Source organism: Rhipicephalus microplus, chromosome 3, assembly GCF_043290135.1.
Source record: "Rhipicephalus microplus isolate Deutch F79 chromosome 3, USDA_Rmic, whole genome shotgun sequence".
Classification (NCBI taxonomy): Eukaryota; Metazoa; Arthropoda; class Arachnida; order Ixodida; family Ixodidae; genus Rhipicephalus; species Rhipicephalus microplus.
Window position 1 is genome coordinate 7701838 of NC_134702.1, and position 17012 is coordinate 7718849.

The 17012-nt window shown below is 45.2% G+C and overlaps 1 long non-coding RNA gene across 2 annotated transcripts in view; it reads right to left on the reverse strand.

Moving 5' to 3' along the window:
- LOC142802734 (uncharacterized) overlaps positions 1–17012 on the reverse strand; it is an 87131-nt gene that overhangs the window by 43089 nt on the left and 27030 nt on the right. For both annotated transcript variants that reach the window (XR_012893972.1, XR_012893971.1), the window contains exon 3: positions 4631–4698. This is a non-coding gene — a long non-coding RNA (uncharacterized LOC142802734). The remainder of the gene's footprint in view (positions 1–4630; positions 4699–17012) is intronic.

Here is a 17012-nt window from a genome sequence, read left to right on the forward strand (position 1 = left end):
AGGGTGTCGCCACAAATGACGGTGGAGGACGACGGACCACATCAGCGTAGCTCGCTGGATGTGGCTCATGGACTTGGCGCCGGTGGTGTAACGGCTTGCCTCAACTCCTGGCGGACGATTTCGGCAACAGATGCGACGGGTGGTTGGGTAGGAGGGACGCAGAGGGCCCGAAGTTCCTCACGCAGCATTTCCCTAATCATTTGTCGTAGGGAACTTTCACACACGGCAGTGTTCTGAGCTGCAGCACTTACTGCCGTGGGGTTCGGCAGGCGGTCAAAGTGTCGGTATCGTTGTCGCAGTGCGCGCTCGATGACAGTCGCCTCTCTTATGAATTCATCTACTGTTGTAGGTGGATTTCGTACGAGGCCCGCAAACACTGGTTCTTTGACACCCTGCATTAGGTGACGCACCTTCTTTGCCTCGGGCATGTCAGGGTCAGCTCGTCGAAACAGACGGATCATACCCTCTGCGTACATGGCGGCTGTTTCGTTGGGTTTTTGTGCGCGAGCCTCAATCAGTTGCTGTGCGCGATCCCGTCGGTCCGTGTTCAAAAATGTGGCGAGGAGCTGTCGACGGAAATCTTCCCAAGATTGGAAAGTAGCCTCGTGGTTCTCGTACCACGTGCGAGCGCTATCTTCCAGGGCGAAATATGCACGGCCAAGTTTGTGCTGTTCATTCCAGTGGTTAGATACAGCGGCCCGTTCGAACTGTTCGAGCCAGTCCTCGACATCCTCGTACCTGAAGTTTTCCCCATGGAAAACTTCAGGAACGCGAGGATGTTCAAGAGTCACCTGGGAGGAAAGAGTGGTCTGCGATGGAACGGTAGCCGTGGATGTGGTAGGAGCTGCCATGCTGGTTAGAGGCGGAACAGATACGAACTCCGGACTTAGGCCTAGTAGGCGCCGACTGAATCGGTGCACCGGAGTCGTGACGAGGGGCCGGGTCTCTGGACTAGGTGAACGGGTCCGAGCAAGACTGTCCTGCATCCAGTTGTAGGCTCCAGCACCTCCACCAGTGTCACGACGTCAAAACAGAGGTCTTGCCGTAGAGACTGAGACACCAGAAGCAGGTCGATCTTTTTAATTAGAACGCGCAAGCGAGTTCTTCTTATTCGTCCAATTCGTAGTCCTTCGTGGCACATGCACAACTGTCATCGTCTTTCTTGGACAAGCACGTGACAATATATATATATATATATATATATATATATATATATATATATATATATATATATATATATATATATATATATATATATATATATATATATATATATGTATATATATATATATATATATATATATATATATATATATATATATATATATATATATATATATATATATATATATATATATAGGGAGATAGAGAGTTAAGAATGTATGGTGTGTTGTTTAGAGGAACATTTTGCAAACCGTAGTGTATTTATGTAGTAAACCCTTTATTTGAGAGCTTGGAACTTACCTTCCCTCCCTTCCCTTTCTTTATTTCCTTCCTTCTTTCTTTTTTCGTTAGTTCTTTGTTTCTTCTTTTTTTCTTTGGTGCTCTAAGCTCTGTGCTCGTCGTGCAGCGTAGTCCGTCTCGTATTCGTGGCAACTTTACAGCTACCTACAACTGACGCTTTACATTCTGCAACGTAGTTATGCTTCGGTCAATGCAAAATTCAATTTCGTTGCCGGCAACCAGGTTTCTCCACGGCTCCCGAGTGTCGTAGTCATTTTAAATTCAAAGTGGAGTGCACTCCCCCTCTCCTCGAGTCGTTGTCATTGTCACCCATCTGAATACTGATGGACGAGGCCCCTTTTGGGAAGAGTGTCTGCTTCGTAGCGAAAGTGCGAGACCGTTTAGAGAGAAGCAAGAACGAATGTTGGAGAAAAAAACGTTGCGGAGTCCCAAAATCTAGAATCGATCCATTAAGTCAAGTTCACCACATTCGCCAAAAACAGAAATGAACCTGTTTGTGCTTTTGGCGGCTGCGATCGATCACGCTGAGTGCAATGTGACAAAACAACAATATAAATACTAAGAGCAGGGTTTTTGGGACTCTGTACTTTGGCTCTTATTTCCACACAGAGAAATATGACTGACGCTTCGTCACCAGAGAGTTGTTGCTCGAATGGTAGCCATCGGAAGTACATTCGGCCCCCGTGAGGTGTAATGGTTTCGACCGCTTGCTGATTAGTTTCCGTAAGGGCTCCTAGTTCAAAATTAGGCATTCGTATATTTGTGAAGATAGCCTGGTAAGTGAGCAGGGACAGGAGGGGGAGATGTGTTGTCGTGCTCGCATTTATTGAAGTCCTGTAACCAAATGGAACGTATTGTTTAGTGTCTACCAAGGCAAGAGTGATGCCCGCGAACGTTACAATGACAAGAAAAACTAAGGAGGCGTGTGAGCACGTGCTCTTTCAAGAGCTGCATAGTGTAGCAGAAGTGCCGCCTATTGTCACACTAAGCAATTACACAAAAATTCCTCAAATGGGGAAAAAACTTTAGATTGAGTTTTTGTGCGAAGTAGGCTTCGTACAGTTTTCAGGAGCAAAGCACCTTAGGGTTCTCGGCTTTCCGGCGCAGCACTCGCAAGGTACCCACTATACGCCCAAGGTAACTTTCATGAAGGGAAGCACCCACTATGCCATTCTTCATTCCGATGATACCCGAGGTACCCGCTACACATCTGTAAGACATTATTTGATTGATATGTGGGGTGTAACATCCCGAAACCACCACATGATTAACCGAAACCACTACGGCATCTCTGGTGGTTTAACGTCCCGAAACCACCAGAGATGCCGTAGAGGACTCCGCAAATTTCGACCACCTGGGGCTCTTTAACGTGCACCCAAATGTGAGCATACAGGCCTACAGCATCTTCACCTCCATCGAAAATGCATCCGCTGCAGCCGGAATTCGATCCCGCGACATGCGTGTCAGCGGTTGAGTACCTTAGCTACTAGACCACCGCGGTGGGGCTGTAAGGCATTATGGGCACATTGTGTTGTGGTTGATGACGATGAAAAATAAGGGCTTTCCATACCACACATACTTTTTCTGCCATGAATGAAAATTAGTGTGAACGCGCTCTCACCCGCGAAAACAAACACCGACGCAGAGGACAAAGTACCGCGGAGGAGGAGATCGCGAAGCATGCAGCGGCAAAGCGGCAGCGGCGACAGCCAGCTGATACTCGGGAGACGAGAGCGCGGCATGCGATATTCAAACCTGGACTGCCCTTTCGCACACTAAAGAGAAAAAGTTTTCGTGTTGGTAAATTACTTTTTGACAATACTGAAATTACAACACTTGAAGCTAGAATACTTTTAGTAATCAAGAAGACGTGCAAGAATAAAATGCGAGTGGCGACGTCACTTTACATCAGCGCACCAATCATTGTGACGTCATAGATTTTGAAGGCGTCAACTACGACCTACGTAGCTCACAACTGGTGAAATCGAAGTAAAGTGCAATTTCAGGGAGACAGAGGCTTAGTGTACCAAGCTTCTGGAACTTTTACTCAACTGTTGTCGTTAAGGTATGAAAATACTTTCAAGTTCACGACTTCATGCCGATAGAATTTCAACACGCCAACTTTATGAATGAAACATTCCTTCGTTTATTAATAAAGCTATAGCGGGGAAATTACCGTCATTATATTTTCTAAAGTACATTTCATCAATTTAAACTTACTTACTTTTCCACATTAGTCTCCTTCGACAGGAGTTCTGGTGCCTATTTTGGAATGCGAGTTTACTGGGTCATAGAAATATCATCTATGGAGAGAAGACTATCCATGAGCGGTAAGCTAAGTAAGCCAGTTTATTTGGACCTTGAAGTTAATTTTCCAGTGACAAAGCTACCGACATAGACTCTGTCGTGACGCCAGGCTACAGTGTCACTCCTGATGACGTCACGCAACAGTTTTGTTAGTTGTTATAACATGAGTTACCAAAAACCCAAAATAGCGGCTTTGGGGTCACTGACCTAGCGACGGAAATGAGCGGTGGTAGAAACGTCAAGATATCTCATTCGAGTACGTGACGAGAAACTCGTATACCTTGTTGTGACGTCAGGGTAGAAGGCGAACAAGAACCAGACTTCAAAAATATGCTGTGATTACCTTCGCAGAGTCGACTAGCAATCACCAGTACATTCTTTAGGCTCTTGAGGGCTTGACCTTTCATTTGAAGCAAAAGAAAAAAGTAACCAGTTCGGCTAAATTTGACGTTGCCGATTATACAACTCAAGTATTGTCCGTGGGAGAAGGTGCAAAAACAAGTGCTGGGGAGTTTATTCAAACCTAAAATGTATCGTCAGAGTTTGCCTGCAATGAGATAGTCCTCAGCATAGCATAATAGGTCGACTATAATGGTGATTAGCAGGTTCTCCCAATAGTCGGTTTAAGTCAAAACAGCATTTTTCTAAATAAGTTACTTTCGGAGATTACAGTAGCGTGACCAAGTATACCGCTTTTTTTTCATTTTCTGCCCACTGAGCGCATGCATGCAATTGCTCGTTTCAAGCAAGCTCCTTTTCAACTCGGTGCCAATAGAGCCATGGGAATATTGCATCGATGCGTCAATGAATGCATGAATATCTTTCTTCTCCACGTGTCCATGAAATGATTTCCACTTACTCAGTATAGATTTGAAGAGTCCGTGACGTTGCGATTGCCAACTTTTAATGTCGCTACGCCAGGCAGACCTGCGAAGTAGAAAATGTGAATTTTTGTTGTAGTTTGTGGCGTACAAGATTCCGCTGAAAAGTGTAAGCAGTCAAGATAACTATCCTGCTGACTTCATCTCCAGGCAGAGACGTTGTTCGGCTATGCCGAAACGATGAAATCTAAAAGAGGTGCGATGAATGGAGTTTTAAAATTTCAATTACTTCGTCTTGACCCCACTACAATACAGTTGAAAGGAAATCAAGCGTACTTAGCTGACATGTAGTAATGAATATTATAAACGATCTGTAAATGGCCTTGCTATTCGAAAAGTAGTATGATAATTGTGGGGGCTCTACGTGCCAAAAGAACATTATTGTTTACGAAGAACGGGTAGTAACGGCCTCCGGAAAGTTAGACCATCTTGTGATCATTAGTGTGCATTTGAACATAAGTACACGGCCTCTGGCATTTTGCCTGCATAGAAAGTCGGCCACCGAAGCTGGGAGTCAATCCCGCGACCTTGGGGTCCACAGTCCGTAACAACCACTAGAGCATTGGGACGGGTGGAGGTTCATAAAAAGAATTGGGCCTAAAGCAATATTATTTCGTAGCAGCAGTAATCGGAGTAATTGCACTGTGGTGAACTAGACAAGAGGAAGCAAAGAATTCAGGCAGAGAACGTGTGCTGTAACTGTGGCCTTGTTCACATCATCACATCATCTATCATCCTTCACATCATCCTCTCGGGTGATGTGAAGGATGTCAAGGTGACCCATGATTCAAGTCGGAGGTCTACATAACGCATGGATTGCGCAAGGGGTCCTTTCCCCTCCGAATTTTCCTGCGTTCTTTGTTGCTCCCACAGTGCCGTTATAACCGTTCTTTGTTCTTTGCTATCCAGCGTCGTACTTTTCGCTCCCCAACCAACACGAACGCGAAATATGAGCTCAGCAACGGCATAGCAGCGTAGACGCCCAGAAACATCAAGCGGACGTCGTTTATCCACGGAGGAGCTTCGGTAAGGAAAAGTGGAGGGGCGGGAGGACGACGAAGATCGCCGAAAGACCGAGAGAAGAGAAAAGTGCTTATTCCACAGTAAAGGAGGAAAGCTGCGCGTAATGTACAAAAAGAAACAAAGAAAAGCCAGAGATGACGTGTGAAAAGGTAGTCGGTACGCGAGGAGTAGACAAGGCGGAAGCTGGGTGAATGAAAAAATTAAAAAAAAAACACAGCCAAGCCATCCAAGTCACCGAAAAATAAATAAATTGGTATTGAGCATTTTCCACTGCGCCAAATGATGGTGCTACTATAGCGCAAAGCCTAGAAAACAAATTCACTGGCCTTAGTGCACGCGTCTTAGTCGAAATAAGCTAAACTATACGGACAGGTTTTCTCTATAGACGACATCCATCCTTTTTTTTTTGCCTTATGCGGTAGTTCGAAATTGGTGGATGGCACGTGAAGGACAGAAAAAAAGAAAAGAAAGGAAAAGTGAAAGCAAGTCGAGAGAATTCCTTAAAAAAGTTTGACATCAAAGTGAACGAGAACAGGCTATCGCAGCTAGACAACAATGGCTGCTTCCAGCTGTATACAAAGGAGAAGCATACAGCGCTGCTCCGGGGAAGAAATATTGCGAATACATAAAGCACACAGGTGCTGAAATACTCTAGCAGTCTGGGGGAGAGAGAAAGATAGAAAAAGGGTTCTCACAAAAAGAGCATGCTTTGCGGTAAACCCCAACAAAAAAAAAGGGGGGGGGTCTCGCCTAGCAGAAGCCGCATGCATACTGTTTGTAAAAAAAGAAGACAAAGAACACTTTGGCTGGGAATAGCGTGAGGAATGCCTCGCCTGAAACCGACATAGAAACCGCCAAGGCAGCTTGTTCCGCGGGCGGAGCTTTATAGCGATGGTGGCGTGAGCACGCGTCACTAATCCACTCAAATATATTGTTCTAGACGAAATCCGCAAAGGCGGGATTGCATCGCTTGTCTGTGGTGCCGTATAGCTGCTTCGCCGGCAGAACGACACCCGGGCCTACTCTCTCGCGGTCGGCTTTGCTCAGCCAACGCCATGCGCGTTTTCTATCGACGTTGGCATAGAGATGCACTATTTCGAACCGCGTATTCTTTCTTCTTTCCTGTTCCTATAGTTGCAGCGGCTTTGTCTGCCCTGCTATCTTTTCTAGAGCAGCAGAGTTCAGAGTGAAGGAGCAGGAAGCCTCCGTTCCAGCCGTGCTAGAGCTCATTTGCGAAACCTGAAAAGAAAAGCTGGGCGCGAGTTTCGCATTGTCCGTTTGCGAAAGTGGTTTTGGATCGAACCGTGGAAAGAGGCACAATGACCGTGAAGTCGCTGCAAGAAAAGAAGGAGTGGAGGATAAGGGTTGAACAGTCAGTCATGAATAAATGCTCTGACGCTTTTTTTTATTTCTTCCCCGTAATACATCTTTCAGCGGCCATAATGGGCCGAGGCAAGGCGAAGTAGTATGCAGAAAGTAGCATTGTCGCTTCCAACTTTGACCCCGACTGTGCTGCAGCGGCGGCCAACACGCCAGGTGACGTGTGCGTGTGTGCGTGCGCGCTGAAAGAGCCAGGGTGGCTTTTGTAAAGAGTGCACGCGCAAGGGTACTTTGAGTTGTAAATCCTCCATGCCCCGTCGCTTGTTTTCTCCTTCACAGCTTGTTTCTCGCGTGACATCGGATCAGAGGCCAATGCACAGAGGTAAAGGATTATATGCATGGGAAGCAAAAAATCAGCAAACTGGGAGGCGGGTGTCTAGATAAAGCGTCATGATCAGCTTCAAGGGTTTGTCCTTTGTTGCCTGTTTTTATATCTAAAATGAAGATAATAATGCGAAATTATCGCGTAAACTTGGAGGCGGAGGGGGGAAGCCACAGTCAGCGGAGGGAACTTCCTCGCGTATTGTGTGGGTGCACTTTAAACACACAACGCGATGTCTTGCTTCGCTTCGCCTGCATGCCCTCCCTCTCCTTTTAACATCGACGGTCGCAACCACATCCTGCTTCTTTCGGAGGGTGTCGTTTTTCTACGCGTGTAGGGACGTCACGACTCACCACCGCGGCGCAAGCACCGAGAAGGCCCCACAGCGCTCATTTGCGTTTACCACCCGGAAATATTTCTCACTGCATGGCGCTTCCGTATCTTCTTTATTCTTCCGTCACAGAGAGCGATGCTCCGGGCTGTCTGAAACAGCAAAGCTATATACGTGGATGCCGAGGCTGCGGCGTGTAATAAATTATGAGGCGTCCGCGCTGGATGCTCGAGTATAGGGGCTCCCTGCAGCCTGGCGAACTTCATGCTCTCTATACTCTCTTAATCCTCGTTTGTTCTTGTTTACACTTTTTGTTTAAAAACAGACGTTCGCATATGCGGCTTGCGGCCAAGTAAATTAGGGCTTCCTCGTAATATACAAATGCGTGCACGCGGTAGTGCCTGCTCGCGCTGAGCGTTTCTCCTTTGGGATCATTGCCAGGAGACCAAGCACCAAGCTCGCTAGCAGAAGCAAATGACAGCGTCGTGTATTCAAGGAGTCGAAAATGCTATCTGCTAATTTACATGTAGGTCCGAAAGTACAACAGTGTGCCCGCTTGTAATAATACAAGTAAGGGTGATAAGGTGACAATTATGCAAGTTCGCGTATTGTAAGCGCATAGCGCTCAATATTACGCATAAATAGCACACCAAAGTATAGTTGCATAGAAAGTGATCGATTCATGAGATATGTCTCCCTACCTTCCTTTTCGTCTTTATTTAGTTGTTTAGAAGACGGGGATCACTATTACTAACAGCAGTAGGTGACAGATATATGTGGCCTACTTTCTTAAGATGCCATACTTTTGTAAGTTTCTGTACAACCATGTCAACTGAGATGCAACGATACATTGTCTTTTTCACGAATATTATTTTTGCTTTGTGGATCATTTGTAGACCCTGTATTTTACGCATTACGCGATGCGTGTTGTTGGACTGATTGCACAAGAAACAAAACAGTGGTGCTATCCAGGATGGCCCTAGCAGCTCGGACGCACTAGCTTGCTTCTCCCGTAGGCATGCTCATGGGCGTTTGTCCTCTTTCGCACAAGTTATTTCGCTCGGCACGCTAGTGGCCGCTCTCGAAGGCAAAACGTGCACGCGTGCAGTGCTCTGATGCACCTCGTCTAACTTCTATCGAATATTCCACATAAACAAATGAACAGGCTAAAGCGACTTATATGTCTGAAGATTTTCCTGCAATAATACATCGGTAGCAATTTGCGAATGACACCATGGCTGTGAGTGGTGAGTCGTGAATGCGGTGAAATTGAATGCCAGAAATTGTAGCTATTCGATGATACTGCCTTTAGTTCTTCGTGCATGCCTGCATCGCCTGTGTGATTAGGCTCAAAATTAATCGCACAGCTCTCTGGCTTTGCGGCGGGAACAATGCCCCTCGGCAAGAGAAAACGCCGTAATATATATTTTTTGTGACTAAACGTCTCGAAACCATTATATAATTATGAGAGACGCCATAGTGGAGGGCTCCCGAAATTTCGACCACCTGGGATTCTTTAATGTGCGCCTAAATCTAAGCACACGCACGTCATACATTCTCGCCTGCATGACAATGCAGCCGCCGCGGCCGGAGTTCGATCCCACGACCTGCGGCTCAGCAGCCGAGTGCCTTAGCCACGAGACCACAGTGGCGGGAGAAACGCAATCGGCGGACCGCATTTTTGCCGGGGCGTCTTTCAATCTAACTGACGTACGAACTAGGAGAAAATTCGTTGATTCTGAGAATGCCCGAGTTAAGCTTTTGACTGCCAGATTGCCGGTGTGACTGTGAAGCGTGTCAAGCGGTGGACGTTAAGCACCAGCTTTTTTAGATAAAAAATATTTTGGTCGCATTGCACGTCTTGTGCAAGGCTACTTCTATCAGACGAGCTCAGTTTAGTCTGCCAAGTCTGCATCAGAGTGAAGACCACGTCAGTTTGATCTCAATTATGATGGCCTAACTGCTTAGACCTAATTAACATAATGTACAGTCAGGTCTTAACTTGACATATTTTAATTATTGTTAGCTATAATAGTTCGATGTTTAAACCACTGTTTTAGTTATCGTCTAGCTAATTAGCAGGCGGCTAGACGGACAGACAGACAGACAGACAGACAGACAGACAGACAGACAGACAGACAGACAGACAGACAGACAGACAGACAGACAGACAGACAGACAGACAGACAGACAGACAGACAGACAGATAGATGGACAGATAGATAGATAGATAGATAGATAGATAGATAGATAGATAGATAGATAGATAGATAGATAGATAGATAGATAGATAGATAGATAGATAGATAGATAGATAGATAGATAGATAGATAGATAGATAGATAGATACGCTCAAAGTCACCGAAGTTCGCTAATGAATGCTTCGCATTTTAAAAACACCAAGGACAAAATGCGATTTGAACTTGGGTAAACTGCGTGCCAGCCCAGTACTCTACCGATGAGCCTCACCGGTGCTTGGAGCTCGATTGCAAACTAGTCTTACGGAGCCGAATCTTCTTAGGCTGTACCGCGCAAGGCATCGGTGGAGCCCTTTCGCGCGCATGCACTCTTCAATCACGGCTCCCGTGAGCATGCACCGTGGTGCTTTGCAAACAAGCCAACGATTAACAATAATTTATTTCCCTAGGATAACCTGCTGCTCGCTTCGTTGGGTGCCACTCCGTGCACCGCTCCGATTAGGGATGCCCCGGATTCGGCTGGTATCCTGAGGTAGGTGCCCTTTGTATTCGGTCAGCTTTTCGTGACCTATTCCACTATTTCTATATTTGCTCTACGAAGGCACGTCTGTACTTCCTCAGCATCGAGCCCTTGTCTTCTTGCCGAACGATTCGGTGCATGCGATGGCCAATTTAAGAGTGTCTCTTCTTTAATAATGGCTGCGCCGCATAAGAGCAATAATGCTCGCAACAGTTTAGTTTGGCCAGTACGGCACGTGATGTTTCGAAGAGGAAGATACTGTGTTAGGCACTTTTCCCGTGCGCTTCACCCGACTTTCTACCATTTTCCATTTTCTAAACATCGTCGTTTGATGGCGTCGTGATTCACTTCACTGCAGTTATCAACTAATACCGTCGTTCTCGAGAAAACCGAATGAAATATTCTTATATTCTTCAAGGTGTCTGACTATTATTAACGCAAAGCATTTTTTGCATACTGCAGGCACTAATGAGACCTATCTATCTATCTATCTATCTATCTATCTATCTATCTATCTATCTATCTATCTATCTATCTATCTATCTATCTATCTATCTATCTATCTATCTATCTATCTATCTATCTATCTATCTATCTATCTATCTATCTATCTATCTATCTATATCTCTATCTATCTATCTATCTATCTATCTATCTATCTATCTATCTATCTATCTATCTATCTATCTATCTATCTATCTATCTATCTATCTATCTATCTATCTATCTATCTATCACATGCGCTCTCGAGGTCACCTTCTTAACTTGCGGTGAAGCAAAATTAGTATGAAAGGGTAAGACGGTTTGACCATTATGACGCACTGGTCATTACATCAATAATGTCCCAATCACGTCGTGTACGTCGTCAAACACTTTCCGCCAGGCAGTGGCCCATACCCGCAGGCGGGTATGTGCCAGTGTATTTAGCAGGGGCATAGCCAGGGGGTGGCACACTGGGCACGCGCCTCCCCCCCCCCTCCGATTTCATTTTCGCCATGGCTTATAGAGCGAAAAAAGGCCGATTTAAGGTGGTGCCTCCCCCCCTCCCCGAAAAACATTCCTGGTTACGCGCCCGGTAGCTAGGAACGGCGACAACTGATATCGGTGATAGAAATGCGAGAGCGTTAAAAAAACCTACATCGGCAGCACTGACCTGATGAAGAGGGTCCCAGGAGCAATGGAACCCAAGAATTCTGCATGGCAATCTAGTTTTTTACCATAGAGCCAAGCCACGTCTCGGTATTGCTTTGGAAAAATACGGTTTTCAAGTGTAATGTTGATCTAACGTCAATTGTGCTTGCAATACAGACGTTCCGATTTTGTAAACGTCACATATGTACTATGACACAACCGTCTCGTCGTGTTCACGCCAGTTGTTGTGAAGTGCCATCCACAGAAGTTAATTAATGTAGTAGTGTCCTGGGTCACCATCCTCGCGAGCACCTGCGCTTCAAGTCAGCTTATCGCTTCTCGTGGTGCAAATACTCATGTTGCTGTCGGCATTGTTGCGCAAGGGTAAACAACTGGTTATATAAAACATGTGCGACTGTTCAAAATATGTTCGTGAGTAGAAAAAAGTTATATATATATATATATATGTATTTAGCGTATTTTCCGGACATATCATGCCTGCGAACCCAACTTACTCTGGTAGCCTACAATAGCTCGGAACAGCGCGTTGCACCCACAATCATTACTTCCCTGAAGAACAATCGATATGCAGCGCGCGGTAGAGAACACGAACGACAAGCAGGAGGGGACAAGCGCAGACAATTCACAGCCTATATTTTTTTTAATTTGTTTTTTTTTTGAAGTGATATCAGTTTGAGTTTACAACGTGGTTAGCGTAGATGACTTACCGACCGGCAATGCTGTTAAGCGTGTTGTCGAAGTTTTCGTTAGATTATTCTTCCTTGGCTACGGTGCGCAAAGAGACACAGATTGGGTATAGATGAGGAGAGGGCAAGGTTAGCAATTTATTCATGCACTCACACATACGAAAAGTAATATGCAAGCTACGTGATGCTGAAACCTTCAGATTTCTCGAGAGAGTGTGCTTCCTGCTTTTGCAATAATACAGCTAGCACCAACCGCTCTTCTGACTCTCGCAGTGTGTATCCCGAGGGGCTTGACCCTCCTTGTCAGTGTTTGCTGTAGTTCATTCAGTCGGTTTGGATGCCCACCGTGGCGCCTGTTGGCTCGGCTGCTCTCCGGGTCGGGTCATTAGTTTGCCTCTTTTTTTTTGCTAGTTACCAAATTACCCTCGCTAATAGCAGATCGCGGCTGCATTCACCAATTGCGGGAAGCGAGAAGTGGTCTCGGCTCGACCGCGGTTAATTGAAACGAGCTCTTTTTCGGCCAAGCCCCGATGTACATGAGGCCTTTGGACAGCCTCTACTGTTGTATTTTACGAGGGCACGTTACCGCGATATAGTTGGCTGGTGTCCACCATGTACAGAAACAGCGCAACGCGACAGGCACCGAGAACGAGAAGACGCATGCACAGTGATTAGGCGCAACCTGAAGAAAAAAACTAGAGTGCAGACAGGAACGCGCTCTTTCCCCTCGCGTTTTTCATTCTGCGCAGCAAGTAGGGTATTCAAGTATAAACTTGAATACCCTACTTACCTGAATACCCTATTGTCGTTGGGTTTCGTCAAGCTACTTATGTAGCTTTTAACCCAACGCAACCATCCAGCATGTATAAACTGGAAAATAAATTGAATTGAACCAACTAGGCATCGAAGAAGTACTACTCAAATGACTTTGATTTGAACAATTCATTTGCGATTGCAGGTGTTAATTATACAACGACAGCAGAGCGATTGTAAAACCAATGATGTAACACATTAAAATATAGTACATAACCAGCACTTGTCGTTGTTGTAATCATAGAGTACGAGGACGTGTGAAGGCAGAGACTCTTCCAGAGACCTTTTTGTTCTCTAGTGTCACAGGTGGCGTTTTCACACAATTTTCTTTTATTTTGTCTGGTTTATGAATTTGTATAGTTTCTCGTGCCAGAGCACCTTCGGCCCCATTTAAATTTCCTGTGTCTTCAAACACTTGTAGGGAACCACACTTCTCCTATACCATATTCACAAAGGGGCTCACAGCACTTTTCTTGATTTTGTACATGTTTTTTTAAAAATGTCTGGGTGTTGCATAGGGCTGTTTGACCTGTGTATGAAATACTCAAGCCGCTTGACAAAGGTATTGAATGTAAAACTCCTTATATATATATATATATATATATATATATATATATATATATATATATATATATATATATATATATATATATATATATATATATATATATATATTCATTTCACACTTTTTCACGACACTTAAAAACAAATTTGTTAATGTAAAGTTGTAAAGTTGCAAGAGAGGGGAAACAGGCAGAGAAAGGCCAGAGACGTACGGAAGACTAAAATGAAAGCAACAAAAAAGAAAGTAAAACTGTTTGTTATTTAAAGGAAAGCGTCATTTGATGCATTGTATGTTTGCAATAGCATACGCAGGACCATATATGAGGTTTTCGAGCTACTTTACCTAAGAACTGTTTTTTAATGCTGTACCGTTGCTGCGTACACATTACAAATTATATGTGCGTTGCTGCGTACACATTACAAATTATATGTGCACCAAACACACTGCAGGATAACCTTACAACAATTCTGAATAGGGAGTCACGGACATAACAGCAGGTACTCTGAAGTAATGATCTCAGACGCCTTTGGAATCAGTAGTACTAGAGGCTGTTTGACGCAAAATTCGAGTGAATTAAGCGTGCGTGAAGCGGTGTCGCCCACGCGAAGCAATTGCGTTAAATTGATGCTGGGGCAATTTAGAAAAACGAAAAGGGTGACTAAGAAATAGCTCAATTAGTTTAAGAGAAAGCATAAGGACGTGATAAAATTAAAACGTACAGTAATCAAAGCGAAAAGAAATAATGAAGTTTGCAATTTAGTCTTTCCACGCTTTCCTGTTCTCTGCGCAGTGACCCAGCTCTGCGTTAGAGTCGCTGATTGAGTGGGCGATGTCGAGTTTGTCGCGGAGATCTGCTCGGCTGGGGAGAGCCTGTTCATATTCATGTGCTCCGGCTTAATTTGATTTTCCAAGAGCAAGCAGCAGTGTGTGGCATTTGCTTTATGGATTGGGGGTGCCACTTCGAGAACTGGAAAAAAAAGACTTTATATGCAAGAGAAGATTTGTGACGCAAGAGTTTGCGGCGCAACCAAGCCAACCTATTCTCCAGCACAGCTACTTCTGCGATTTTTTCTCCCATGCCTAGAGTGCATTAGTGCATTACTTTGAAGAAAAAATGAGTTCTGGCTAAAATAGTATTCTTTTCACTTTTATTCTTTTCCATGAGATCTTCCTATATACGCCTGAATAAGTGCTCAGCAGTAGACACTGCCTGCGGTAAGCCTGCAAAAGGACCTTTGAAAAGCTTAGTGAACCGCTGTCAAGAAAGGAAACAAGATCTCTTGTTCCTAGAATCTGCCGCATAATGTTGCCTGCGTTTGTTGAGAGTGATGTGGCTTATATAGTTTTACCTCAAGTGGCCCCATAATTGTATGATGATATTTTGAGCAGAAAGCCTTCATCGCTGAAGCAGGACGCAGGGGGTGTCAATCAACGGACGATACACACAGTTTTTTATATACAGCGAAAGCTGTCATAACACCACTTTTCGGGTCACGCGCAGTTGCATGTTGCCCACCGCCACCGCTGCTGCCGGTGTCTCTAACCACATCGCGCGATATTAGAAAAAAAAAAAACTTGCACTAATGACAAAGTGGGGCTTGAACCTGGGTCCGCTGGGTGCCAGCCCAATATTTTACCACTGAGTTATGCCGATGCTTGTAACTTGTCAAACTTGCCTTTGGCAGGCATGACCTAGCACTAATGGTGCTAGGTGCTAGGTCATGCCTAACCTAAGGCAAGTTTCATAACAAGTCACAAGCACCGGGGGTAGCTCAGTGGTAGAATGCTTAGTTGGCACCCAGTGGACTCGGGTTCGAGCCGACTCTGGTTCGAGCCACTGGGGCTCGAACCCGAGTCGAGCCTACACCACCGAGCCCAGCAGTCTGGCGAGACGTCTACTTGTTATATTGAGGATGTGATCGACCTCTGCAGGCGTGTTAACCCATCTATACCTGAAGAAGAGAAAATTCGACAGATTCTCAAGGGCATCGAGGATGGCGCATTCCAGATGTTGCTGGCGAAAAGCCCGACCACGGTGGCAGTCCTCGTAAGCCTGTGCCCGAGCTTCGATGAATTGCGTCGTCAGCGTTCCATCGCCTGACAGAGTGTTCCATCATCAGATCCAATCTCGGCCGTCGCTCTCGCAAATGACAACCTTCGCCAAGGAACTCTGTCGAGCCAGATTAAAGACTTCATCAGGGAGGAAGTCGCCCGACAGCTTTCCCTGCTGCTTCATAGTGACGCGCCCCCCACAAGCCTGCCTTCGACACTGCAGCAGGCCCTACGCACAGAAATTTGCGATGCCCTCCCTACAGTTCTAGCCCCTTACCTATGCACTTCTTAGCACCCTCAGCGTCGATGAAGTATATATAAACATCCTGGAAGAAATCTACAGGGGATTAACTGCTACCATAGTGCTTCATAAAGAAAGCAACAGAATACCAATCAAGATGGGTGTAAGGCAGGGGGACACAATCTCCCCAATGCTATTTACCACGTGCTTGCAGGAGGTTTTCAGATGCCTAGAATGGGAACAGTTAGGGATAAAAGTTAATGGAGAGTACCTTAGTAACCTGCGCTTCGCCGATGGCATTGCATTGCTGAGTAACTCAGGGGACGAATTGCAACTCATGATTACGGAGTTAGACAAGGAGAGAAGAAAGGTGGGTCTTAAAATGAACCCACAGAAAACGAAAGTAATGTACAACAACCTCGGAAAATAGCAGCGTTCCGAAATACGTAATGGTGCACTTCAAGTTGTAAAAGACTATGCCTACTTAGGGCAGGTAATAACCGCGGAGCCGAACCACGAGATTGAAGTAACTAGATGAATAAGAATGGGGTGGAGCACATTTGGCAAGCACTCTCAAATTATGACAGGTAGATTGCCACTATCTCTCAAGAGGTATATAACAGCTGTATCTTGCCGGTGCTTAGCTACGGAGCAGAAACCTGGAGACTTACAAAGAGGGTTCAGCTTAAATTCAGGACGACGCAGCGAGCGATGGAAAGAAAAATGGTAGGTGTAACCTTAAGAGACAAGAAGAGAGCAGAGTGGATTAGGGAACAAACGGGGGTTAAGGATATCATAGCTGAAATCAAGAAGTGGACATTTTTGTGCTTGCGGGCTTCGAACATAAAAGAACAGACGAGTCTGAACTTTGTTATTGTATTTGAACTGGTGAACTTAAAATGTTAAGGCGGTGAAGTGCAACTGATGAGAATTTTCGGGTACGAAAGGAGTGGTCTTTGCACATCTCTAAGCCTTTATTTTTTCACCATGCAAGCCTTTCTTGCGATTATCCTGCCGTCGTTATCAACTTGCTCAACTGGCTTGGTGCAAGTAGGTGCGCCTCTATTGACAACAAAC